This window comes from Dermacentor variabilis, chromosome 11 (assembly GCF_050947875.1).
Source record: "Dermacentor variabilis isolate Ectoservices chromosome 11, ASM5094787v1, whole genome shotgun sequence".
Lineage (NCBI taxonomy): Eukaryota > Metazoa > Arthropoda > Arachnida > Ixodida > Ixodidae > Dermacentor > Dermacentor variabilis.
Window position 1 is genome coordinate 36915171 of NC_134578.1, and position 26995 is coordinate 36942165.

Genomic DNA, 26995 nt, shown 5'->3' on the forward strand with positions numbered 1-26995 from the left:
CTCCCTACTGCGTATCCAAAGTTATCGTACGCTGACCGTCATCCATTCCAAAGAACCCAATGCGAACTCAGACTATGCGCATGCGCAGCATAGCTGCACTTTATTGTTTCGTTTGGTTACGAATTATGCCGCTTTGGTGCGCCGCTTCTGCAAACCTATTGGATTGTTTTGGATTAGGCTTGGATTGCAATTTGGATTAGACGAAAGAGGCTCGCGCCCCGCTTGCGTGCCCAAGCCGCTCGTGTTCCAGCAGAAATTATTAAGTGAGATTTTGGGCTTTTGGGCCCGAAAGCCACCTGCATCTAAGACAGTTGGTTATATTTCGCTCGTTAGCGTTGCAAACAGATTTCGTTTTAAAATTCATAACTCCCACGCGCGTCCAACGAGTGGTATCACCTCTCATCACTGTACCACTACTGAAAATGACGACGCCTATTATCATTATTACTATTTGTTTTGAAAACATATATACACTGAGACAGGAAAAGGAGAGTGAGGAGCAGGCTGGCAACTGCCACCGGAAGGGGAATAACGTCTGCCTGCTATTCAGGAAGGAGGAGACAGAAACGTAGAAATGGAAGATACGAAGAAGGGGAGGTAAGAAGAAAGAAAGAGCTAGATGACAAATCTCAAAGAATAAAGGAGAACACATACGGTACAGGTCGCACACAGTAGGGCCGGTCAACGCATATGCGCAAGTATTAGCTTCATTGTACGGTAAGAAAACACCCTTTTTTAAAACTTATACTACTGTGTTTTGACATAGTCAAATATTGAGTGGTTATGAAATTTGCGCATTTCTTTATCGTTAAGTTTGTGTTCTTTTCTAGAAGAATTTTATTTTACCTGTAGCACGACACCTTCTTCCGTTTTATAGTAAGTTTTCTTATAGCTATGTTGTGTAATTACTGCCCTTCTTAGTGTATATTCATCTTGAGTGTATCATAAATAAATACATATATAAATAAGTAAACCCTTGAGAGATTATGCGTAAGTCGGTTTGGGGAACGGGGGGTGTCGAGGCACAAGGGTGCCAAGTTATGGTGGATGCTTAAGTACGAGAGAACGCGGCATTCCCTGCCTGGGCCGCCGTCCCATTTGGGAAGATTTACCCCTAGCCCGGCGCCGCGCTCCGCTTGGCTCTTGATGGAGCGCTCGTACGCGCCTCTGTGTTTATTGATTTAATCGGCCGACGCGCTTTGGTCCCGAACGCCGTCGCGCAGCGCCGTCTGGCGGTGGGCTGGCGCACTTGTGTCGGGGCGACGCCGGAGCAGCTACCGCACCGCGATATACACGGCAATGACGATCCGTCTCGTGGCGACGGAAGGCTCAAAACGTGACCTCCATCTGCAGACATTGTTTCGACGACGATTGGTAACGTTTGGTTATGTATAGTTTTGCGGACGGAAATAATGCAGGCGTCGACGTGTCGTCCGGTCGTTGCTCCTGAGAGATTGCTGTTGCTGATGTGTGTCAACGCTGCGTTCCTGTGGAAAGAAAGAAATGAGCGCGCGTTCATTAGCTCGGACAAGTCACGATCACAGTCGCAGATTAAGCTGTCGTTTGACCATTTCGCTTACCGCTGTGGAGAGCTGTGCGTTGTTGATAAGAACGGCAGAGCTGGGTTTAACACGACTTTTACAATGAAGCTGTTCGTTGCGAACCCTTGATCAGGCGTCACCAGAGGGCTTCCCGGATGCTCTAATTGTGCGAGCAAAGCGAATGCTTCCATTAGATTTACGAAAACGGTCTTAGGTGAAAACATTAAAATACAAGAAGTTAACATGCAGGTCTAAGCGCACGACACTTAGGCGGCTTTGCACACAATTTTCGTGACGCAGTGCACATCTGGAATATAGCTTGTGAAAATACTATATGCATTCTGCGAAGTTATCGTAAGCTGATGATCATTTCCTTTGGCTTGACTCGGCGAGTATTTTAAAGCATCAGGTGAGGATGGAGGGGGATGTTTGCCGGCTGTTTGAATAAATGTGTTTTTTAGGTTTTTGTAGACTAGGTAAACTTATGCGAGATTTAGGCGACCGAGAGGACTAGGTGCAATGGTCAACGTTCTGCAAAGTTTAGTTGACTGGGCAGGCGGTAAACTGCTGCACAAAAATTTCGGTGGTGGGCACGCGCCTGGTATGATACCCCCCCCTCCCGATACGCCCATGACTACTACTACTACTCTCCTCCTGCTGCTGCTACTGCTGCTACTGCTACTACTACTACTACTACTACTACTACTACTACTACTACTACTACTACTACTACTACTACTACCATAACACAACAGAAACTACTACTGCTACTACTACAACTTCTGCCGCTACTGCTGCTGCGGCTGGTACTACTACTTCTACTACAACGACGGCATGAGCAACGGTTTGTTTTCGTAATTGCAGCCTGAATATGCGCAATCCCAAACAGAGCGAGCAAAATGCAGATTTGCACCACAGTAGCAACCAAAACAGGAGAGTCGGAACATTTCTTTTTTCCTTCTTTTTTTTGTTGTTTTCCCGGGGCCGCTTTCCATCGGACGTCGAAACGCTCGAGAACCACGAGTAAACAGCCGAGGTTTGGCTCGAGGGCGTAGAAACGTATACACAAGTGCTCGGGGCAAACAATATCCCTTTGCTCTTTTATCTCTGCAACTCACGTTCGTGCCTGTACAGCTTCTGTCGAGTCGACAGCCACGCGCCCTTTGGAAAAGAACTCGCCCTCTTCGTCGAGTGCCCGGCACTGCCACGGTCGCCTGGTGGACCCGTGTCAAGGAACGATAATGGGCGAGCGGATCGTGTTGTAAGGTGCTCAAAGGCGAGACACAATCGGCGATACGCGGACGTTTTGCGTACTCGCTACTGTCTTGCCACGAGTCTTGAACATCACCTCTGCCGCGAAACTCGGCATTTAGCTTTATGACCGTAAGCTTTTCGATGGTTTTCTATGAGTGTAATCTTACAATGGGACGGAACAAGAATATTCGACAAAATGCAGGCTTCGAATACATAATTCCGAGCCGAATGTATTTATGCTTTTCGCAATAGTTCAGATCAGTTCAATTTCACCTTCATCATCTTTCACTTTCCTAAGAGAGAGAGAGAGAGAAACGTTTATTATTCAAAACAGTGAGCCGAGCGAGGCCCGGTATCACCCTAAGATGGGAAGGTTCTTTAGTCCAGGAACCCTCTATCTTCGACTGCCCTCTTGGCCCTGGCGACGAGTTGTCGTTGGTCTTCCAGGTACCCTAGCAATTTTTGGGGTGGGGTGGGGAGGGGAGGGCTCCTTCAGACGGTAAAAGCTATCGAGGATGGCTTGAGGGGTACCTGGAAGCCCATACACACAACAGCTTTCATACCAGCTTAAAACAAACATGATTCAACAGTGTTAATGATTAAAAAAATATGCAGTCATGAAATGGTGTAAGCCGGTGCAAGATAGGGGTCATTAGAAATCGATGCGAAAAGGTTTTGCCTTGCAGTAGACATAGAAGGTGCTGCTGCTGCTGCTGGTGATGATGATTATAGTATCGAAACTCTTGTGGAGGTAGTTGGAACAACAGATTAATTGGCTAGTTCCTGGGTCATTGCAGCTGGCATGCGTAGTCAACCTTAGAAATGCAAAAATTAGCACTTATACAACATAGAGTACAATAGCACATTGCTGTAAACGAAATGTGGATCACAAGCGGCAAGCAAAAATCCCCATGCCGCAACATTTTAACAATAAATATCGCAAAATATCTATGCATGATATAACATAATATTATAAATTAATACGGAAAGGAATAATCATTGATGTTGATGATTATGACGATATTGATGGTGTTGTTACTGAAAGTAATATATATATATATATATATATATATATATATATATATATATATATATATATATATATATGATATGATACTGGTCCAACCAGTATATATATATATATATATATATATATGGTTGGACCAGTATCATAGCTGGTGAGTTCTTGATGCAACACTGAACGCACGTTCGTGAGCCTTGGAAATGCAAACTATAGCACTCACACATCACAGTACTAGAGCACATCACTGTAAACAAAAGACAGGTCACAAGCGACGTGTAATAATCGTCACATGCTACACATTTTTTACAAAAACACACACAACATCTTATGCAAGATATAACACAACAGTAGAACATGGATACAAAGAGCCTGTAGAATGCATTCTAAAAACCCTGCCAAAATTGACGTTTCGTGTAGCGCACGCGCACACACACACACACACACACAAACACACACACACACACACACACACACACACACACACACACACACACACACACACACACACACAACAAAAGAGGCGGATATGATGAAGAACCCGGAACAGGACGTCAAGAACCAGCGCGGCTTCTCACCAAGACCTCCGAAATTGTGCTGTGCGCGCGGGGCGATGTACATCTCAGAGGCCATGTTCAGTGACGTCAAGAACCAGCGCGGCTTCTCACCAAGACCTCCGAAATTGTGCTGTGCGCGCGGGGCGATGTACATCTCAGAGGCCATGTTCAGTGACGTCAAGAACCAGCGCGGCTTCTCACCAAGACCTCCGAAATTGTGCTGTGCGCGCGGGGCGATGTACATCTCAGAGGCCATGTTCAGTGACGTCAAGAACCAGCGCGGCTTCTCACCAAGACCTCCGAAATTGTGCTGTGCGCGCGGGGCGATGTACATCTCAGAGGCCATGTTCAGTGACGTCAAGAACCAGCGCGGCTTCTCACCAAGACCTCCGAAATTGTGCTGTGCGCGCGGGGCGATGTACATCTCAGAGGCCATGTTCAGTGACGTCAAGAACCAGCGCGGCTTCTCACCAAGACCTCCGAAATTGTGCTGTGCGCGCGGGGCGATGTACATCTCAGAGGCCATGTTCAGTGACTTGCGCCCGTTAACCATCAGGTATCCGTGCCGCTGCATAGATGCTGCTTCATGGCTTTCAGTGAGAAAGTTGGATAATTGCTTTCTCTGTAGCTTTGGCGAGGTAGCTGCAATAATGTTACTATGTTATTACCAATTTAGACGAGATCAAGTTTTGTTATAGTTGGCCTTCAGGAAGCATCTGTAGCCTGGCTTTTTTTGCGTGTCAGCTGTTCACCGTCTGTTGAACTCTGAGCACCAAGATGTACAAGCCTTAAGACGAACAAGTGAGGGTTCGATTTAATAATATGCCCGTTGTCGCGACTGGCTAATATTTGCTCTTGCAGCTCTTCCAAAAAATTGTACAGTAAAAAGGCTTTTTATGCATTCGGCTCCTGGTATTTATTTGCAAAAATGCTCACATTAAGTTTAATAGAATTGAGAGGCGCCCAAGAGAAAGATAAGAGCGAATGATTTATGTGGCATTGTGCCTCAGGCATGATAAGATAGCCTGCACTCCAAATCCACGTAACTGCCATTGTCTGAAAACCCATCTTCGGTTCAACGCTCCTACACTGCTTTAAGAGAGAGAGAGAAAAAGAGAAAGAGAGAAAGTTCTTCTTCATGGAAATGGCAGAGAATTCCGCCTCCGTACATGTAGGTGATTCCATTCTACTCTGCATAGGGAAGGGTATCAGAGACAGACAGGCACCAGGAGGATGGGGAGGGTGGGAAAAGAAAAAAAAGCTAGAAAATATATGATCATGGCATTTACAAGTGAGACAGGTGGGATGGTGTTGACGTAATCAGTCTAGAGCTTATCAATTAAGCCAATGTCACCAGGAATATTAGAAGAAAATTTAAAGCTAGACTGTTGCATTTAAGAAGACTTACGACCTATGGAATTCTTCCTAGGTCTATCGGTACTTCAGAAGCAGAGCACGTTCTACTGAAATTACAAGTTCTATCGTTTCTGTAACCTCCATGGGCATTCCTCGACAAAATGGGTTTCACTGTTTCCAAGGCACCGCAGTTATCGCAGTACAGATTGGCGGCCAGTCCAAGTCGCCACTGGCAGAATGGGGCGTTCATACGAAATCGATGATACATTGTCTCGAGTTGTCAGGGAAGATCATGTGGCAGTCTCTTTTCTTTAAGGCGGGGCCAAATTAGTGGAGGAAGTGATGTTGAAGTGACAGACTGCGCAGATGGTTCCTCTCCACGTAGGTGTATTTTTTGCCATTGCTGATGCGTTCGATTTTGTAAAATGTATTCGCCCTTCCTCTAGCAAGATTGCTGCCCTTCGAAATACCCAAGAGCGTGCCAACAGTGAGACACGTGGCGACATGTTTGGTTTGAACAGTGTCGACGCCAGAACCGCTGGCCACCGTATTTAAGTATGTATAATGTCAATAGCTGGGGCGTGTCTCCCTACAAATGTAGTTGTGCCACTCTAACATTCGAAAGCTTTCTAAAATTTAAGCCTACTCCAAAAATAGACGCGTGGATGCACAGCTGCAGTGCCATTCGGAATAGTTGTTCGATCGTGGCCGACGAAAACGTAATTCTATTTCTACGCTTCCGTATTTGCTTCATATTTGTGCATATTTATTTTTGCTTCACACTAGGTAGCTATACATATTCGGCCTATATAAACTTATTATTCCGTAGTCATCTGTAGAAGCATGTTTAGTTCTGATACTGCTATACTTCGAAGGACACCCAGCTAAAGGCTTCCTGCGCTGCCTACGTTTGTAGTTTATTCATCAGCACTTAATCACTGCAGTTGAATTTTAAGCTCACGCTTTCCTGCGCTACGTACACCCAATCGTGGCAGCTGACTTTTAAGCACTATGGACGTAAGCGATACCAAGCCCTGGCCGCCACAGTGGTTTTGTGGCTATGGCATTGCGCAATCAAGCACGTGGCTACTGGTTCGATTACCGGCCGCGGTGTCCTCACTTTGATGGAGGTGAAATGTGAGAACGTTTGTGTCCGCCGAAGAACCCCAGGAAATTAAAGTTAATCGCGAGTCTCACACTACGGCGTGCCTCATTATCATGTCGTGGTTTTGTCACGTAGAACAAGGCAGTAAGTTGACAGCATAAGCCGTTCCTGCAGTGGGTGCGTACATTTATTTATTGTGCATTTTGGGTCACCCTTAAATAGAATGATGCGCCTTTCACTTGCGTTAGCGTTTGGCTGAACATTGCATTGCCCTTTCGTTATTGTCACTTTTGTTTGTAGGAAAGAACATTTCATTTATTTTATTTTCTGCAGGCATTTATGTCACTAGCGTTATGTTTGCATGATGTTGGAATCTCAGCGCTGACACCCGTTGTTGCAGATGGGTTGCAAGCCCCAAGGGTAGCGTTGGCCTGGCGGCCTGGGGCACAGCTGGAAGCATCCGAAGGTCCCGGCAAAGCATGAGTCGACTGCTAACAGAACAACTGGTTTACTTTAGCATCGCAAAAGAGCGGGCGGTCAGGTCGACCGAAGTGGAGAGACGGGAGAGCACGTAACTCAACTGAAGAAATCGGAGCCTCTCTCTTGGCGTGCGGGGTAGCTGCTTTTATACTCTCGCAGTTGAGGGCAAGAAGGAACGCCTCGTCAGAGGGGCACGTGATGCGCCGCTCGGGCACGTTGAGACGAGTAGGTGACGCATCCGCCGGGCCGGCGCCGGTCAGACCTCCTCGCTTCACAGTTGGGGGAGCTCCTCTCCCCGGCTGCCGCGCTTTGACAAGCGTGGGCACCAACATGCACACACACACACGCGCACACGAAGACACGTGGCATTGGAACATGCCTGGACGCGCTTGGCGGGGAGGCGTAGCGGCGGCGCCGAACGGGCCAAAAATGTCTGCCGCTTTGAACGAAGTTCCGGCGTCCGTTGCATCCGCGCCGGCTATACCGCGGGTCGTAGGCGAAACGTAACAATGACCTTTGCTTTACCATTTGCGCAAACATCCCCGAAATCTTCGCTTGACAGCGGAACCCACAGAAGCATTGGATACGCCCATCATTTTCACAGTTAAGCTGTCAATGAATGGTTAGGAGCACAGGATTTCTTCGCGGCGTAACGTCGACAGAAAACTATCATCATCAATAGCTCAAACCCCTGACTGCAATGGCTCAAACCCCCGCAAGCCAGAGGGCTACGAACACTCAGCAAAGTGAAACGAACAGTGCATCAATTCTTTGGAATCACGCATAGAACATACAGAACAGCAGAAGAAGAAGCTTACAGAAGAAGCTCAAATCAAGCATTCCAATCACATAATTGATGATAACGCACTCCTGCGTCTACGTGCAATGCGAAGCACGTAGACGCAGGATTCCGCTTAAGATTCCCGGTATAGGTTACTCTTGCGCAAGCTGCCGCGGCGACGGCAGCTTGACTGTAGCATACGAAACAGGAAGTGACGTAACTACGTACACTTTCGTGCTTAAAAGAAGAATCCGCCAAACAACTGATTTTTGTTGCGACAGTGCTATGGGAAGACCACGAATAGTGCGGACTCCTGAAGCGCAGCGTACAGGCGAGGAGCAGCGAAATTCTCTCCTGGTCCCCTCTTTGTAGGGGCACGATGTATCGGCTCAAGCCAAGTCGCAAGCCGCTGGAACGTCTTAGGCTAACAATTAGGTAAAGTGCATGTGAATGTCGCCCCGTGAATAATTTCCAAGTACGTCGCAATGGGTAATCGTTCTAGTTGTCGTTTACAGCTTCGCCATCCAAGCACCTTAGCAGCGTGGATTGGAGACCATATTTTTAAACAGTGCGCTATAACTGTGTCTCACGACCATATAAAGCCAGCAGGCAATGAAGCCAAGGCAAGCATAGGGGTAATTAGTTGCGGTACAAATTGAAATGTTGAATATAGTGAAGCTTAATGCGAAGGTTGTGGGTTCGGTCTCTACCGGCGACAAGTTAACTTTTTGTCCACTTCAATTTCTCCTTTTCTTCGTTATTTTCTACATTTCAATTACAGCCACAGATAATTACCCTTATGCTTATCTTGGCTTCATTGCCCGCTGGATTTATGTGGTCCTGATTAACAAAACTCGAGCCCATCTGTTTCCTTTCTCCTCGTTCATTCATAACTTTGTATGTGAAGCCTTATGAAGTGTGCGTGTCTGTGCACGCATTGACACGCGCACAGAATGGTGGAAATTTGGCAATGTGCGCACGTGATGTTTGCTCAGCATGAACAAAAAGACACAATATGTGCGACACGAGACACAAGGTGCAAAGATGATGTAATATTCTGCTTATTTTTCTTGTCATTCATTTTTTTCTTCTCGCTCGCCAGATCAACACAACTCCCGAATGTGTGCCGCCCAACTAGTACCCAGTTTCGCTACCACAGTGTCCCCAGACGCGGGGGGAAAACGAACTCAAATGAGTGCTGCGCAATCTGATCGCCCCTCGGGCATAGCTCCAAAGTTTATTTTGAGAACTGAGACCGCTCCTTCAGCTGTTCTAGCACGAGCTAGAACTTAGCACAAGCTTAATGGGAAAAATGATATCCGTTGGGGGAGCCCCCTTTCCCCCCCAAAAAAAGAAAGGTTGCGATAAACGAAGGAGCAAACGAAATCATAAGCGGAGAAGTACAACGTTTCGGAGAGCATGTTAGGAAGTGTGGCTTCGCAGATTGGGGAAATGCACACCGTTTGAAAGCGCAATGAAAAATGCAAAATGACAAGAGGTCAACTCAGCATAGAAAACCATGTGATCCTCGATTACCCTCGGCGAAGAAGGCGAAATTCTCCGAAGAATGTTTTCATCACGAGGGACCCACATTACTGCATTTGTTTGTTTTTCTTATCGATTTAGAGTCATTTGGTTAAAGGAACAAGCCATGTAATATCACCACAGCTGTTCACATTATCATTCCAAGCGTTCGACTTCTGGGTCCTATAGGGAAAAATTGACGTCACTAGTTTGTAGAGTCAGCTACTGCTCTCAATACGATCACATTAGATCTGCTCTGATTTCTTCAAGAGATTCACGATACCGATATCGGCTCCTATACTTTAACAACGGAGAGAGTGCCGGAAGTTGAATTTGCGCGAGCAACTTTTTGTTTTCAATTAAAATAACTGGGTGGCTGGTTCGGTTTAAGATATAGATAGAGCGCAGATGACATCTATGTATATAAATCTATACATGAACTTATCAGAAATGATAAAAGATCAATAGGAAAAAGATTAAAATGTTAACACAACATCCGATTTTATAGATAAACACTACGAGTTAGATGCGACACAAATTATGGCTTTCAAAGTAATTCGATTATAATACCTCATACCTTAAACGCTCATTCAGAAATCGATTTTCCAATTGGGCAACATTCAAACCCTCCTTCTAATCGTTGAAACAGTTTATTATTAGGAGACATTTAATACCAGTATCGTAACCTTTGTCTTGTTTTGTTCTTCAGTGATCTGATTATCATTTCTCTATCTATTGGAGCAGTTACTCCCGTGCGCAGCAGGTGCCAAGAACTACTCCATTACTTTTAGAATGTAGCTGCTTAAGGAGCTCACCTTTACTTAGAAGTGACAGCTATAGATAGAGCGTAGCGCCAACGAATTGATCATGAGTTCTAAACTAGAACAAGAACAGTGTAAGCAGAAAAACGCAGCAAACGGTGAGGGGTGAAGCGATATGGGTCATAGTCAGATGCGCGTCCTCCCTAAAATAATAACTGGTTGGCCGCCTCTGTTGACTTCGTACAGACTTCGCCTGCACGAGCAAACCATGCGAAACCTGAAAGAAGATATATAAGTTATTGACAACGAGGCAAAAGAAGCAGCATAATTAACTTATTCATTTAGTTAGCTGTGCACGAAGCAGTTGTGTCAGTTTTTAAAGCCTGGACAGGAGTTGTGCACACAGGGTGAAAACAAGCATTCAGGAAACAATCAATTGAAATCCCCGCCAATGCCTCTTTCGTCTCTGTTTATTTATTTATTTGTGTCTGTTTTCTTCATGTCTATAAACACAATAATCATATTACTGCCTACTGATCGAGCTGCGACGTGATAATTTTAGTCCTGGACCGATCTTGTAACCATGCGAACGCAAACTAGGAGAGAACCGTACTATTGAAATGTAGGAGATGTCAGGTCGACCTTTAAAGCGTACTTTTTTCGAACTTGTGACGTCTTATAGCTCAGAAGAAAGCGCATTGAATGCCTTGCACATAAGAAAAAAAGAAAACACGAAAACTGCGATATTATACGCTTGCCTTTGACCGTGCAGGCGATGAACACACACTCCTTGTGCAAAAAGGCGAATGACTGCAGTAACTGGGACCGTCGACGCGGCCGCCTACTACGGCCCCGAATCTGACAGTTACAATATTAAAATTAACTTTCTTCAACGCCTCATTACCGTCTACTTCATTCCCTCCTCATTCAGCGTACGCTGCAGCTTAGTGTTTCTTTCTAAAATGTACTTCACCTTAGTCGACAATTTCGGTGAAACGCACTGCCGTGGAGGTTCGGTGGTTACGGCGTTCAGCTGCATTAGGACCAAGTTTTGGGCTCGAATCCCCTCCGCTGCGGTACGCAAATGAAGGCAGAGCGCAATGTATCCGTGCGTTCAAATTTAGGCGCTACAAGAACACACACACGCACACACACACACGCACGCACGCACACACACACACACACACACACACACACACACACACACACGCGCGCGCGCGCGCAATCAAAGGCGACTCTCAGCCGCTCACTAAGGCATCTGTCAAAGCCTGTGGGGTTGGGTTAGATGTTGATTTAGAAAGGGAAAATTTGTCAGACAGGTAGGTGAGTGTATATATATAGTTTCTGCATTTTCAATCGACCAAGAGTGTTTCGAAAAATGAAAAGCGTAACATTGCGGTTATCTTTGGTTTATTTACTCAACAGTTTCGGTCGCTGGACCGACCTTTTTCATATAACGGTATTTGGCGTTTCTTTAGTTCAAAGTGTGTGGTAACACCTTCACAATGAACAATAGTTGTTGCTCGCAACAAATACACTGGTATTGCACTTAAAAAATTAAATTATGGGGTTTTACGTGCCAAAACCACTTTCTGATTATGAGGCACGCCGTAGTGGAGGACTCCGGAAATTTCGACCGCCTGGCTGGTATTGCACTTAAACATCGCAATACCTTTCTGAAAATTGCATGCGCTCCTAACGCCGGTCACGAAACTTTGGCGTTACATAATCCACCCCACCAGAAACGCGAGTGAGTGAGTGAGTGAGTGAGTGAGTGAGTGAGTGAGTGAGTGAGTGAGTGAGTGAGTGAGTGAGTGAGTGAGTGAGTGAGTGAGTGAGTGAGTGAGTGAGTGAGTGAGTGAGTGCCCACTAAAAAGCGGTGGAAGGTCGCCAATCCTGCTCACGACGTGCAAGACGGGTGCCGCGCAGAAGCTTGCTGTGCTAAACACAGTGATGGAAATTAAATAGTTATTCCAATTTTTCAACATTCGCGGGATAAATGAGTGCAGTCAAGCCTTTGTGCAACATGTGTTAATGGCGACCTTTCTACTACGTTGAATTTAAGTGCACAACGATGATTACTATTAAACTAAGCCAGCGTGGCGAATCACGGTCTTTATATCCATCGCGACCATTATTCCATTTTGGCGTCCAATGCTTGAAGAAGGCATCGAACAGCAGGAAGGAAGGAAGGAAGGAAGGAAAGAAGGAAAGAGAAAATCAGAAGGTAGGGAGGTTAACCGGAATAACGGCCGCTTGGCTACCGTACGCCGGGGGAATGGGAAAAGAGAAAACGAAGATGACAGGGAGAGAGAGGAGGGAAGGAAAGAAGGAAATTGGGCATCGAACAGCAATCTGTGAATACGCAACCACCTCGCGTCCGCCGACGCTCTGCTATTGCAAATTTTGCAATTTTGTCATGATGAATAATTGTATACTGTCCTGGACTGTGTTTCTATCCCCCTGGCACTCATTACGCACAATCATAAACAGTCGCCTATAATTGATTATAATAATCGTTTATCCATTGCACTCGTTAACTCACCTTCCTAACCTTAACTGCTTCCTTTCAATCGCGAATTCAATATCGACAAAACCAGTTCCCTATCTGATCTTCTCCCCTGTCGTCCTGACTCTTTTATGGCGTGATGACTTTCTTCTTTTCGTTGCACTGCTTTTTCGGTGGTCATTGGCTTCTCAAGCTTGTGTGTTGAAGCGAAGGCTTCTGTGTCTTCGCTTCGCTTTGATTCAGCATGCCTATAGGGCGCTGGTTTTGTCCTCCGATGAAGCAGGCGCTTTCACTTGTGATTGGAACGCAGTGACCGGACAGACCGCCTCCGAATTCTAGACCTTTCCGCAGGAACTGCCTAGCGCCGTCTGCTGACACCTTAGCGGTGGTCAGCAGTGGAGGAGGGAGAAGGGGGAGTGCAAGAGAGGAGCTCTGACATTCCACGTGCCTCCACAAGCTCGTTAAGAAACACTCTGCCCTTGCATATACCACAACTCTGGCTCTTTCTCCTTACTTCCATCATTATAATCATCCCAATCACCAACGTAACAACTACCACGAGATATAAAACGCATCATCCCCAATAATGTACTCATCATAAGAAATACTGTTAATGATATTAACGTCGACAAATCATCTCCAAATAATGAAGGCACCGACAATACTATATATATATATATATATATCTTTTAAATCAATACTATTCTTTTTTAACGCTCGTTGCGAACATTGAGCGACACCGACGATAGCTTAGGCGCAACGTCGATCGTACCAGTCACTGACTGACGAAGTGCAACACAAGAATGCTATTCTGAAAGGGCTCGTTACAGACTACTGTCCTTATAGAGCACGTTTATTCCAACCTCCTTTTTAAAACATAGGTGGTGTCGCTGAGAGTGCAAGTAAAAGCGCGTGAAAGGTACTTGACAAGGCCTTTGCTTCGTTTTCAACATCACACAAACGTCGCACCATTGACGCGGTAGAAGTAACACGAAACGGCTTAAACAGCATCCAAATGACGCTGCGATGCGTACGTATGTCGAGCTCTTGCGCATGCAACAATATAATTAAAAGGAATAGAGACTTTCGCAGTTTAAGTGGTTAATGCCTCGTTTCATGCATTTCGCGATGTAAATATTTACCTGTGTATCTCGTGGCACATGCGTGCTAACTTCAACGTGCACCGGGTACCGTCACGATGGTTAACCCGACGCTAAACAGCAAGACTATAGAGTTAAGTTTAGCGCGGTGATGTATATTAATAAGACTCGCTTCGCAATTAACCTGCGGAAGGAGGTCGGTTATTCGCAGTAAAAAATGAAAGGGAATGTCTCTTTATTTTGTTTTTAACTTCACGAATCTAATAGCAGCACCTGTACGACGTTAGCATGACGTCACAGACTGGAAATTATAGTCGCGTGTTTACGTCAGTTTTATTCGCAGAAGTTTATAAATACTCGCTATAGGTTCAGTCTTTCATTCATTTAGAATGTAATGCAATCCTTGCTTAACGATCAACTGCTAACTAATAATATTTGGGGTTTTACGTGCCAAAACCACTTTCTGATTATGAGGCACGCCGTAGTGGAGGACTCCGGAAATTTTGACCACCTGGGGTTCTTTAACGTGCACCTAAATCTAAGCACACGGGTGTTTTCGCATTTCGCCCCCATCTAAATGCGGCCGCCGTGGCCGGGATTCGATCCCGCGACCTCGTGCTCAGCAGCCCAACACCATAGCCACTGAGCAACCACGGCGGGTAACTGCTAACTATGCTCCCCGAGCAGGTGAAGTCGATCGCGTGACGTCATATGAAGCTAGCACGGGAACTTCAAATCCACATTTCATATTTTTGCCTTTTCGTGCTTGTCGAAACCCCGCCAACAGTAAGACTATCGCTTCTGACGTTGCAGACGTCTTCTAGTTCGCTGATCAGATTAACTGAATGTGGCCCTCTATAGTTTCTTTTTAAGTAAGACAAGTTTATTTAAAAAGCAGGGAACTGCGTTAAATATGTGCTACGTTTTTTAGCAGTGGTTTCTTAGCGCTTGACAAGATTTCAGAAAACGTGTAAGATACCACGTTGGCTAAGATTAGTGCGGTGCACTCCACCACCACCACCACCACCACCACAATAATAATAATAATAATAATAATAATAATAATAATAATAATAATAATAATAATAATAATAATAATAATAATAATAATAATAATAATAATAATAATAATAATAATGAGCCTGGTTACGCCCACTGCAGGGCAAAGGCCTCATCGCGTCACTACCACGGTGATGTGCTAATTGTGGGCATGTTGTCCCTGTAAACTTCTTAATCTCATCCGCCCACCTAACTTTCTGCCGCCCCTTGCTACGTATCCCTTCCCTTGGAATCCATTCCGTAACCTCATAGTCTCATAACCGAAATGTTGCTTTAGGATGTTAAACCACGTTAAAAAAGTAAAATGCACCAGCATTCTAGCCTTCCTATCAGTACTCAGTCTTCGTGTTCGCCTAGAAACGCCTGGAATGGTATGTGATGAAATGTCCCTGTACTTTTCTCTCTCTCTCTCTTTCCGAGAAACATGACCCGCTCTATATGGGAATTAACACAAAAGCTGCAGGGTCGAGTAATATAACATTTGCAACGTGTATCAACATTAGGACAATGCGACCACGTTTAGAAAGACTAAGTGGATAGCCCACTATGAAAAATAAGTGCATACAAGCCGACACAGTTTCTGCGAGAGTAGTTCTCAGCGATCGAAATATCTAATCCAAACAATATATACTCCAAAATCCGTCTTTGTATAGGGATTCGAAGGACATTGCCCGAATTATATATATATTTTTTGGGAAGACGCCCAAATTTGTTAAAAATGTGAGCAAAAGGAGTCTGAAAGCCGGTAGCCAACTCTGATTAGAACGCTGCCTTGCTCTATACGCAATGGTGAAAACAGCCTTTTTGTTCGGCACTTTTTCTTGCTTTCGATTAAACTCGCCCAGTGGCAACGAATGCTGCAATCTATCTAGGCTGCCATGAAATTGGACAGTGGGAGAAGGATCGAAAATGACGATATATATGTCGAGGAGAAGTGGAAACTGGGTGAGTTTTTCTTTATGTTGTGCGTGCTAAAAACACAGCCCTGAGGTTTACTGACGGATCACTGAAGGTTACGCTTAAACGAAATGTCTGATTCGTTAGCGAGAGCGTACATGAATGCACCAGTAACTCATATTCTCCCAATATCGACTTGCAACACAGCAATTAGGTATCACAAATTTTCACTACGTCTAGATTTAACCGAATCAGCAATAACGTTCTCGAAATAATTTGAACATCAATCAATCAATCAATCAATCAATCAATCAATCAATCAATCAATCAATCAATCAATCAATCAATCAATCAATCAATCAATCAATCAATCAATCAATCAATCAATCAATCAATCAGTCAATCAATCAATCAATCAATCGTTTATTTCAGCCTTTTGCATATTTGAGTTGAGCATATTTTCAACATAAATATGCTCAACTCCACAAAGGCATATAATATGCGATACTGGCATGTCAAGCAGATAAGAACAGATAAAAGCAAAAAAAAAGCAAGAAGGAATTGTAATCCAGCTTACGATAAGCTTGCGCAGCACAGAAAAGCAGCGGTGAACATGAAAGCAGCCTAAGAAATACGCTAAACATAAAAGAGGCATGTAGCATAATGCCACGCAGTTTAAAACAGAAAAAAAACTAATATAACTTACACGAACGTCTGCAGAGGACAGAAAAGGACCAAGTTTGCAAGCACTGGGACAATTCGATATTTAAACATTTGTGCAGATTTAGGTCAGGTTCTAGGTAATCTCTACGTTTCCCCAGAAAAATCAGCTGTGCCCATCACGACAATAGGAGGGCACGATTACTAGGTTACGTTGCCGTTTTCACCGTCTAAATACTGCATTTACGCAGACGTGGACTGCTCACTTTCAGCATGGAACCAATGAGCCTCAAATCCACCCACGGATAACACTGCGCCGGAAACATAAGTTAGGCGGCGTTTTCGGTTAGTTAAATCATTTTTATTTCTTGCACTGCCGCGGAATAAGAGAACGCAGCTTTCATAACCGAAATAGATGAAGATAGTGAGTCTCCCACCATTAGCGGGAGGATGAAAGTTAACAGCTCGTGCAAATGTATGCATGCATGTATGTATGTATGTATGTATGTATGTATGTATGTATGTATGTATGTATGTATGTATGTATGTATGTATGTATGTATGTATGTATGTATGTATGTATGTATGTATGTATGTATGTATGTATGTATGTATGTATGTATGTATGTATGTATGTATGTATGTATGTATGTATGTATGTATGTATGTATGATGCTTTGAAATTTTACGCATTCTTAGAAGTGTAGTAGAAGATTATACTTACAGGACGTGTAACGTGTTGAAATGAGAAATTTCTGTGCCGTCGTTCTCACTCTGCCTCGACACGAGTGCGCGTCTGATTTTACTTCAGATTGTGATCGGAGAAGAAAGCTGAAGAAACACTCTTCTTGTGCATGTGTGCTTGGTAGTGAACTCGTATTCCTATATTTATTCAGGTTTAATGCAATTTTCGAATAAGTTATGCATCTGGTTAATCAAACAAACAAACAGACAAGCGAACATACGAACGAACGAAAAAGAAAGACGTGGTCCGAGAAGTTGGGGCGCTGGACACTTTGCGGCCGCGTAAAGCATGAGATCGTGCGAGCGCGTTTGAAAACGTGGGCGGTGGGACAGCCTTGATGAGAGGGCTTGAGAAAAAGCCTGTGGCTGGAAACGGATGGAGAAAGGGGAGGGGGGCGGGGGGGGGCCTTCTTAGTGAGGTCCGGTGCTACATAACGCGTAACAAAATTAAGGCACCACGCGCGGTGAGGGAGCGCGCTAATCTGAAAGTTCTTTCCCAATTTAGAGCTCATTTTCAGGATCGCTGTCGCGTGAAATTTAGCAGGGGCGATGGAGTAGTGCGGTAGAAGGGAGGGGGGGGGTTGAGGGTGCGGGCGAGTGGGTACGAGAGGCGTGCAGAGTGCTCCGTGGTATCAACGTCATATTTAGTTAAAACGCATCGTCCGAGCCGGACGAAAAACGTCTCCCTACTCTTTCTCCACGTCGCTTCGTTTATTAAAAGTTCAGTCTTGTTTGTATTTGTTTCTTGCTTTCGTTTATTCTTTTTCTAATTTTCTGATCAAAGGGCCTTGCAAATTAAAGCAATGTGGTATGATTACATTTCGAGGGCTATACGCTTCCACTCGTCGCTGAGAAATACAAAAATAGAGAAGAAAAATATAAAGATGAGAGTAATGAGGACATTGAGATTCTAGCGAGGTATAAAAGAAAGTACGGACCGCGCCGTCTGGTTTTATATGGCCGAACACGAAGGGGGCCGCGGTATCTTGAAGCTCTTGCTTCTTTACTCTCGGAGGTGCAATATAGCTGCGAACGATAATTACTGCTTCCTCTCAGATGCAATTAAGTTTCAGAAGTTCTGCCAGCAGCTCGGACGGAGTGCTCACTTTTCGGGGGTCCGTATAGGGTGTTTCGGAGCACAATTTTTTTCTTTTTTTTTGCTTTCCTCCGATGACGTCGTTTGAGCCGCTGTTCATATATGCACGGCCCGCTTCGCATTCGATCAGGAGAAACTTCGTGAGTTGAGAGAGAGACACTTAATGCAAGCTGATGTGTCGTAGCGTCGAAGAGCTCGGAAATCTGACGGCGAACCGCGCTTATCACGAAGGGTGTCGCAAATTGTACAAAATAAAGAAAAACTGTTTGAACGATGGAGATTCTTTTTTTTCGACTCTATGTATCAGTGCCGCTCTCGCACTAACCATACGCAAAACGAATAAAACACAAATACTAGCGAAAAAAAACCCCGCAGTTCTCCATTCTTCATTTGAGTGACTCTAATGTAGTAATGTAACGAGATTATGATTATATACGGAACCTGTATGACTTCTACCTTATAGTCACAAGAGAGGTTGAAACATTGCGTATCTACTGCTGCTGCCTACGTGATCCTGACTACGAGTCTACAACGTCAGTTATGGTCAACCTACGCACACTCCTTGCTCTTGATTGTTTTTTATAAACGAAGTGTCTATACGTCAGAGCTTTCGCTATGCGTCATACCATGGAGCTTTCTCTGTCGCGTGTCTTCCTACGTCCCACCACTTTATCACCTACCCTATTCCTGTTACCTTTCTCCCACCCTGTGAGTTGTCCTAGACAGAGGGCATACCTAGGTACATAGCGCAAGGCAAAGTTTTGATCGGGGGAATGCCATCGCATTAAAATCATTGTGAGTGCACAAGTCATACACCGGTATCGGGAGTAAAGTATCCGTCATCGTCCCGCGTTAAGAAGCCACGTACAATGCCAACGCCTCAGTTTCGATGTGTATGGTGTTATCGCATTATATGTGACAATTTGTATCCCTGCGTTCTATATATAGTATCCGCTGTTGAGGCAAAAGAAGGTAAGAACATGTGAGTATACGCGAAAAGTCGGAGACTATCTACGGGAGTAAAATGTTGGCCCCAGTACAACTCGGCTTTAAGGATTTAAGGAGTACTTGAGCTTTCCCCAGCCGTGTCTTCGCTGTGATAGGACGAATTGAGAGTAAACATGTTCTAACCTGAAACGCAGGGACGCTTCAGGTGGAGGGCAATTTAAGTCAAGAAGTTGCTCCTGCCGAAGAGAGTACTTACTGCCAGCGCACTATTCGTCAAGTGCACCACATGCAACCGCAATATTAGTCAACATAAGCTACCGTAACGGGAAAACTAAACCCGCGCGAAGTGTAACGTAGGGCGTGTGGTCACACTATTGCACTTCATCGGTACCGCATGTATACGTACCTCTTATTTTTCTTTATTTGAAGAGAGCGTTAACATCGAGAACGTGGCTTCTTGTGGATGACGACGGCAACACCAGCCCCCAAACTATCTGGGCAGAGTGCTCTGGTATCAGCGCAGGGGTTTGCGAATGCGGACATCGTGACACATACGTCTGTTATTTAAGGCGCCGAGTGAATCCAAGAATAGCGTGATCGAAATTTTTGACCGTACTATTCTTAAAGGGACGCTAAGTATAGACGCCACTTCCCTTTAGACTGACTAAGTTTTTTTGTCGAAACTCTTTGTCGTTTGTCTCGAGGTAATACTTGATTGCTCACAGAGGAAAATGAAGGCCAAACTTTCATTTTTTTTTAATTTCGCGCCGATACGTCAGCGCCGGCACGTCATTGTGACGTCACTAAGATATAATCATTTTTCTCGTATTCGGGCCGTTGTGACGCCCTGAAATTTTTCGAAACTTGCCACGTTCACTGTTTGGCTCTCTTAGAACACAATGTAATCCGTCTTTACCGAGTGGAACCTGTAGATAGGCTCAATTAGATGCTATCGAAACGCATGACGTAAGAGCGAGCTAGTGCCGAAACCTCAAAGCAGTGTCGCCATCTGTATTTCATTTTAACACGATAGCGTCAAGGGCCCCGTGTCGCAAAAAAATATCCGGTGTAGGCGTCTAGTGTCGGACGTCGTCTCGCGAAAAATAATACCGAACAACAACCACGCGTGGCTTAGAGACGTCACTGAACTAATTCAATTTCCCAAAGGGAAAGGCGTCAGAAAAATCCTAACGTAGGACCTAAACACAACCTACAGACTTGATAGCGTCGGACTGTAATTTGAATACACCAGAAAACACAACTTTGTTACGCAGAAACTCAAGCGCAAACCCCCTCTCCCGCATTTCTACCATTCACGCAACGGCAAGGCCCGCTCGATTCCTTGCAACAACACCATCCAGGTGGCGCTCGCCTCCGCGCATCCGCAAGAAAGCCGCGGTTGCCCGGGTAGCGTGACAAGCAGTCAGAGTTCTTTGAATGCTATCGCATTTCACTCTTAAATGCGAAGCTTAAGCATCCTCCATTTTTTTAGACTTCTCCGGCTTGTCGAGCTGCTCTCACGGTAGGAGTGGCATACTCGGTACTGCAGAAGGGATTATAGCCATGATGTTTGAAGTTGATTTTCACCGCACTGGCACACGCTGAATTTGTACGTGAGGCGGTAAGGATGGGGAGAGAGGGGCGGGTGAGCAAAGTGCATTACGGCAGCTTCACGGGCCGCACAAACCCTAGAAAACCCAAAGGCAGCAGCAAGCAACAGTGCTGGGGTTTACATGTAACGTCTTTCACGAAATACACAATGCAAACATCCAAATATCTTACAAGGTTCGCCAAACATCTACAAAGTTTACAAAAATAACTTCACAAACAGCTGTTGTTTCTCAACAAGATCCAAGAGAGTTGCTATACAGCGCATTCGACACAGCATTTTCAGTACATAATGTTCTGAAGGGGCACGGAAAGATTCGTCAGTCAATCGAAAGTAGGCTGGGTAGGGAATATTACAGCAGTTGGGGGAAACCGTTTAATTTCACAAATGCAGAATCAGGAGACAAATGAGGACAGTGAAGTTTTCAATCCCAATCAGTGTTAGAAACGATGCAGTCCATAGTCCACTTGCACTGGGCTCCCGTAAAAGTACGCGTTTCACATTTTGAGACGTTTACCGGTGGGTAAAATCCTTGTATTCTGAAATTACTTGGTGTGGCAGAAGATATTTCTGCGAAGACGAGACGAGGCACACTGGATTCGATTTCCTCTTGTTGTCTTTCTAGAAGTTCGTGCTTTCTTATCGGTTTTAAGTCTAACCTTTGTTTACCTATTCTCCCCAGATACCAAAGCAGCAGCGAGGTTCGAGGTATGGAGTTGTGCACAATATCTAATGCTAAAGAGGTTTTTAGAAATATTTCTATGGAAAACTGGCGCGCTCGTTCTGTTGAATACCGGAAACATGGGACCGCGGTTTCTCTTAGGCGAAAAAAAAGAGCGGCGGTGTCGGTTAACCGGTTATGCCAAAAAGACACCTCTAAACATAACACTTATGCTAGTTGTGAACATTCTTCGAAAAGCTTGTAATCACAGCGTAGCTTTCTGTAGGGGAAGGGAAACCTTGGATACTTTGGCTACAAATATTGTTCTCAAGAAACAGTTCGTTTTCGTTTAACGTGTAAAGATGCTTGGGAAAGCGCTAATCCACAGCGTAGCTTTCTGAAGTGTTCAGCGTTGGTGCTTTAACTATATATATGTTAAAAGAATTAACTTCTTCTTGTTTAACATGCCACTCTCCGTCCACTTGACTGTCCATCGAGCAGAAGATGACATATGGCTTTCATTGCAAGTACACTCATGTAATTTCATTTCCAATGTTTCCGTCGATCGCTGGAGACCAAATTTGCGAGACAAGCGTAAAGAAGAGAAACCGGTCGTTAAAAGCACCGAGCGCGGAATGCAATAATGGCTCGACCGAGCACTAATCTCTCCCGGCAAAAATTATTCTTCTGCGGAAAAGAAGCGTTCAAGCGATGCACATTACGCTCGGCGCATAAAAATGGATACCTGTGCACGTGTTTCAGATATAATACGACAAGCGGGGCGTACCGAAACCAAGAGAACTGGGAAAGATTTTGAAAACAAACATCAGAAGAGGAAGAAGCTAATACACTTGCGCGTCTGCTTTCATCTTGCACGAAATTAGCAGACGGCCCGCAATTGTGTTTCTCGTCTGCCTTTTAACTGCCGGCTCTCGATATAACATCATTCCGGCCCGAAATATGCGTTTGACTTCTCTTTCTCCAACCACGTGTGCCATCTCTGCTGACTTCAAACAACGGAACAAGATCGGTTACGACGTTCCCAAGATGACGAACAAGAAAAAAAAAGACAATAAAACAAAGAGGATTCAAACAATAAGCCGTAACGGCTCGCACTCTAAGCGCAGAAGAGAGCAGACGAGAACCGTGGTCGCTTCCTTTCCAGATGAGAACAAAAAATAAAAGAAAAGAAGCAGACGACGGGCGGAGTGCGGAAACTTAAGTCTCGATATAAAACGCCGTACGTCGCGGCTCACTAATAACGGCCTGCACTTAATGAAAACTGGGCGAATGAAATTAGCAAGCGAGCGGGCGGGCGAGGAAAGGAGAACAAGAAGCCAGGGAAATCTACACGTTTAGAGGGAGGATAAGAAACTCAAACAAATAAAACGTGAAAGGAGAGGAGACGCAAGCCAAGAACGAAGCACCCGCCTCGTCACTACAGAGGGATTCGGAGTAAAAGTAAAAGCATCAGTGAAAACGGCGTATGAATGCTAACTTCAAAAGGAGCGAAGGAATCTCTCTCGCTACAGCGACGGATGCGCTCTCATCCGAATCCCTCGCTACCTCTGCCATGAAATCGACGTGGGGCGGCAAGGCTCAAAAGAAAACTTATCGGCCGCACCGAAATTGCGATTCGGGCAGTAAGAACAAGATAGAAGTGATTGGAGAAGCGATTGAGGAAGGGAGTCCGAAAAAAAGAAAGCTAGAAAACTGTGAAAGGAGCAAATGAAAAGAAAAGAAAGATAAAGAGTAGACTGCGAAAGACCCGCTATACGCCGAGAGGAACTGCGAAGCGGAGGGGAAAAAAGAGAAGAGCTGTTCTAGCGTCTGATGCGGTCCCTGCTCCCGAAAACTAATTAGAAGTCGTATCATTACGCAACCGCGAAGCGTCCCTTAGAGTCTTCGGCGGACTAAGCAGAAGGAAGGGGAGGGACGCGACGTCGTCTGCTTAAGGTTCGCGTACGAGCGGCTGACAGATGGGCAGAGCGCGGTTCATGGTGATCTGTAAACTCCGATTCGTACATAAGCATGGCAACACACGGGTAGCTATAGGGCGACTACTATACGCATAAAAACGTGACAGAAATCAATAAAATTGACAATACAACGCGTGCTGCGTGATAAGCAACTGTGTGAAAGGAATGCGTTAAGGGCGTGACGAAACAATGTCTTAGCCTATGCTGCAGAGCATCATAAATTTCGGAATACTGGAACACCGGAAACAAGGGACGTCTGCAGCAGTCCCAGAGGCACCGTTCTGTGCCGCCGACGCCAAATGAACACACACACACCCATAACCGCAACTATTACGTTATACTTGTCTGCTCTGGCAAAGTATGGGTAGCAACGATATTAGCCCCTGCTTTGGATAGCTATATTATTTTTATTTCGATCCCATCTTCGATATTCATGGCGCTACACGAAAGCGTTTCCAAGGCGTGGTGGTTGAAGAAAGACTAACAAGGTGGCGCTACCAGCGCTGCTACTGCCATCGACGTCACTTGCGTTTCAATATTCCGTAAGATATCATAGGTTTCGTAGGTGACGGGATAAATGCGTCGTGACGGTAACTGACGCAGAAGTTGTCACATATAGGGCGTCGCAGATTTAAACCACTTCACAACGAACACGTGGTGTCGTGATAAGATCTAACGATAGCACTACTCGAATAGCTTCTACAGCGTGGCCTGCTATGCATGAAGCAGTGCAGAGGTGGTCATAATGGTCTGTAGGTAGTTCTTTTAATAGACAATTGAGTGTGGCTGTAACGAGGGCCAGGTTTAAGTGGCTCTTCAAGTTCAACCGTTGTCCCGTTAACGCGCAGCTGTCGTGCAGGGCTGGCGTTTCGCGGTGCATCCTGTTCTGCACCCCATTTGTGTGTTTCGTTTTCCGTTGACACGCCCAGCATTAATCGAAATAGTACGGGGGTCGTTTGTGGAGATGCAGGAACGAAAAAAATAATTTCGCTCCTCAGCGAAAGTAACACTGGTGCTGTCACTGTCCGAACTATAGGCTAAACGCCTGCCTCGTACACGACAGATTGCACAGCAGCTTCTCCGTCTTAGCCACAGATGGTGCGGCCGTTCCCGCAGTATGAAAATTACATTTCTTTTGGCATCACTACAAACGACGCCCATGTACGATTTATTCCCAACGAAAGAGGCCAAGCACTTCGTACGAACATGCTACAGTAGTTACAGTATCAATAACTTCGCCGAACTGCAAATTCCGCAGTATGTGGTCATTTCTGACGTTGACTGGACATTCCCTCAGTGTCAACTTACCGCGAATATGCGCTGTGTAGTCTCACTACAGGAAGAAGTTTGAATGCGCATGATAGCAGGAAAGTGCTTCTGTGGTAAACCATACAGATTCGCGAAGTCAACTTTGTACAGTTGACGAGAGGGCACCCCCCGCATACTCCTTTGGGCGGGCTACAAAGACAGAGTTGAACCCACCTTTGCGATGGCATGTAGACATGGTCAGATGCGTATGTGGATTTGATCATTTGACAATGCTGAAGCTGACGGAGATGCCGTTGGCATGTTTCGCATCGAAATCAGTGCTGAGTGTCCCGCCTGATTGCTTTTGGCACCCATGATTTTTTTCCGCGCTGTTTGTAGTCGCCATGAATAACCAACTAGCTCAGCTAACCACATTGATGAGATAGGGCCTGTGCAGAATTTAGCCAAGATGCACTTGATGGTTCTCTATTTAGTAAACGACGTCATAGTCGCAGCCTTTGTACGTATCGTCCTCGTAGACAACGCTAAATGCGCCTTTACCCCAGGGAATGCTGGAGGCATTGCCCATATGCGCATCGCCTGCGTCTGTTGCTGAGCGACGCACTGAAAACGGGCGCAGCAAGGGTACCACAAGACAACGGACTTTTCTTTCACATTCACGACGCACTGCTAGCAGCATGACGTCATTGGGATTGTACATCATGGGAGCTTAGTGCATCGTCCACGAATTGCGTCTAGGTTGACATGCAGCACTACAGCAGCAGGGCCTTCCGTGAATTCTCACGTTGGACGAATGTTTTTAAATGGAGCCGGGGAAGTTGCTGACTCGATTTAGCACTGGCAATATCGTGGCTAAACGCACCGCGGCCAGTGTGTCGGCGCTTTTCGATTAATACAAGCTTCCCACCCCCACCGCAAAAAAAAAAAAAAAACAACACACACAATAGCAGCGCTTAGTATTTGAATAACGACCAGGCGAGAGGTGAGCTTTATTGAGCTCTGTCAACGACGTCGAAAGTCAGGTCTGCGCACTTGGGGCTCAGATGATGACGTTTCGAAGCAAGCCGCAGTAGGGCATCCTCGCGGCACTCCTTCGGGGCTTTTGTCTACACGGCACCCCTCCGAGATTTAGTGTTGCGTGCGGGGACGACGTTCCGAAGAGAGCTAGCTTCGGGGAACGAATGCTCCATGTTGGAAGGTCTCGTACGGTAACATGATCTTGGATAGTAGCGCGAAGTGACACGGACAGAGACTAGAAGCAGACAGGACGAGCGTTCGTCCTGTCTGCTTCTATAGTCTCTGTCCGTGCCCCTTCGCACTACAATCCAAGATCATGTTACCGTACCAACTCGCCCAACTTTCTGTCCTTTTGCGTTACATTTCTCCTACGGTGTCACTTAACGTGCCAGTGCAAAAGCGTACACCTGACAGACTTGAGTCTGGTATTATTGCCTATGGCGCTGCGCTGCTAAGCTCGAGGGCACGGATTCAATCCCGGCCACGGTGTCCACATTTCGACGGGAGCAATGCAACAACGCCAGTGCACTTAAGTTTAGGTTCACCGCACAAGGTGGATCGAAATTAATCCAGAGTCCCGGCCCCCTACAGCATGCCAATTAGAACGTGATTTTGACGCGTAAATTCAAAAATAATAACTTACTTTCAATATTGGATTTCCTGGATGGATGTGCGGTTTCTCTGTGCCAAACGATCGTTGCGGCAGTCACCTCTCCGGAAATGTCACGTGTGTCATCCACACGCATTATCACTATCAGGATGAATGAGCTTGGGGAAGACGCCTGTAGCTTAAATGACCCCTAGTCCCAGACGCTCGAGTCACACGTCGAGGACGGCGACAAATATGTCATCGAAAACCCGGCTGGAAACTTCCCCATGTTAAGAGGCGTTGATTTGGATGTTTCGCATAACCCAGAGATTTCCGGCTGTTTCTTTAGACGTCTGGCAGGGTCGTGCCAGAGGCGCCGATCGTCGTGAAAGTTCGTGCCAAGTTGACGCGAAGACTAACGTGACGGTGGACAACGTGCTTGTGGTAAAGACAGCGCGGATGACTGTACCCGGCAGTG

General features: G+C 45.6%; 1 long non-coding RNA gene across 1 annotated transcript; it reads right to left on the reverse strand.

Moving 5' to 3' along the window:
- LOC142563106 (uncharacterized) lies at positions 1 to 26995 on the reverse strand. Its single transcript, XR_012824301.1, has 3 exons — positions 26572 to 26995; positions 1581 to 1701; positions 1 to 1487 (listed from the first exon to the last, which is right to left on the reverse strand). It is a non-coding gene; the product is annotated as an uncharacterized LOC142563106 (long non-coding RNA).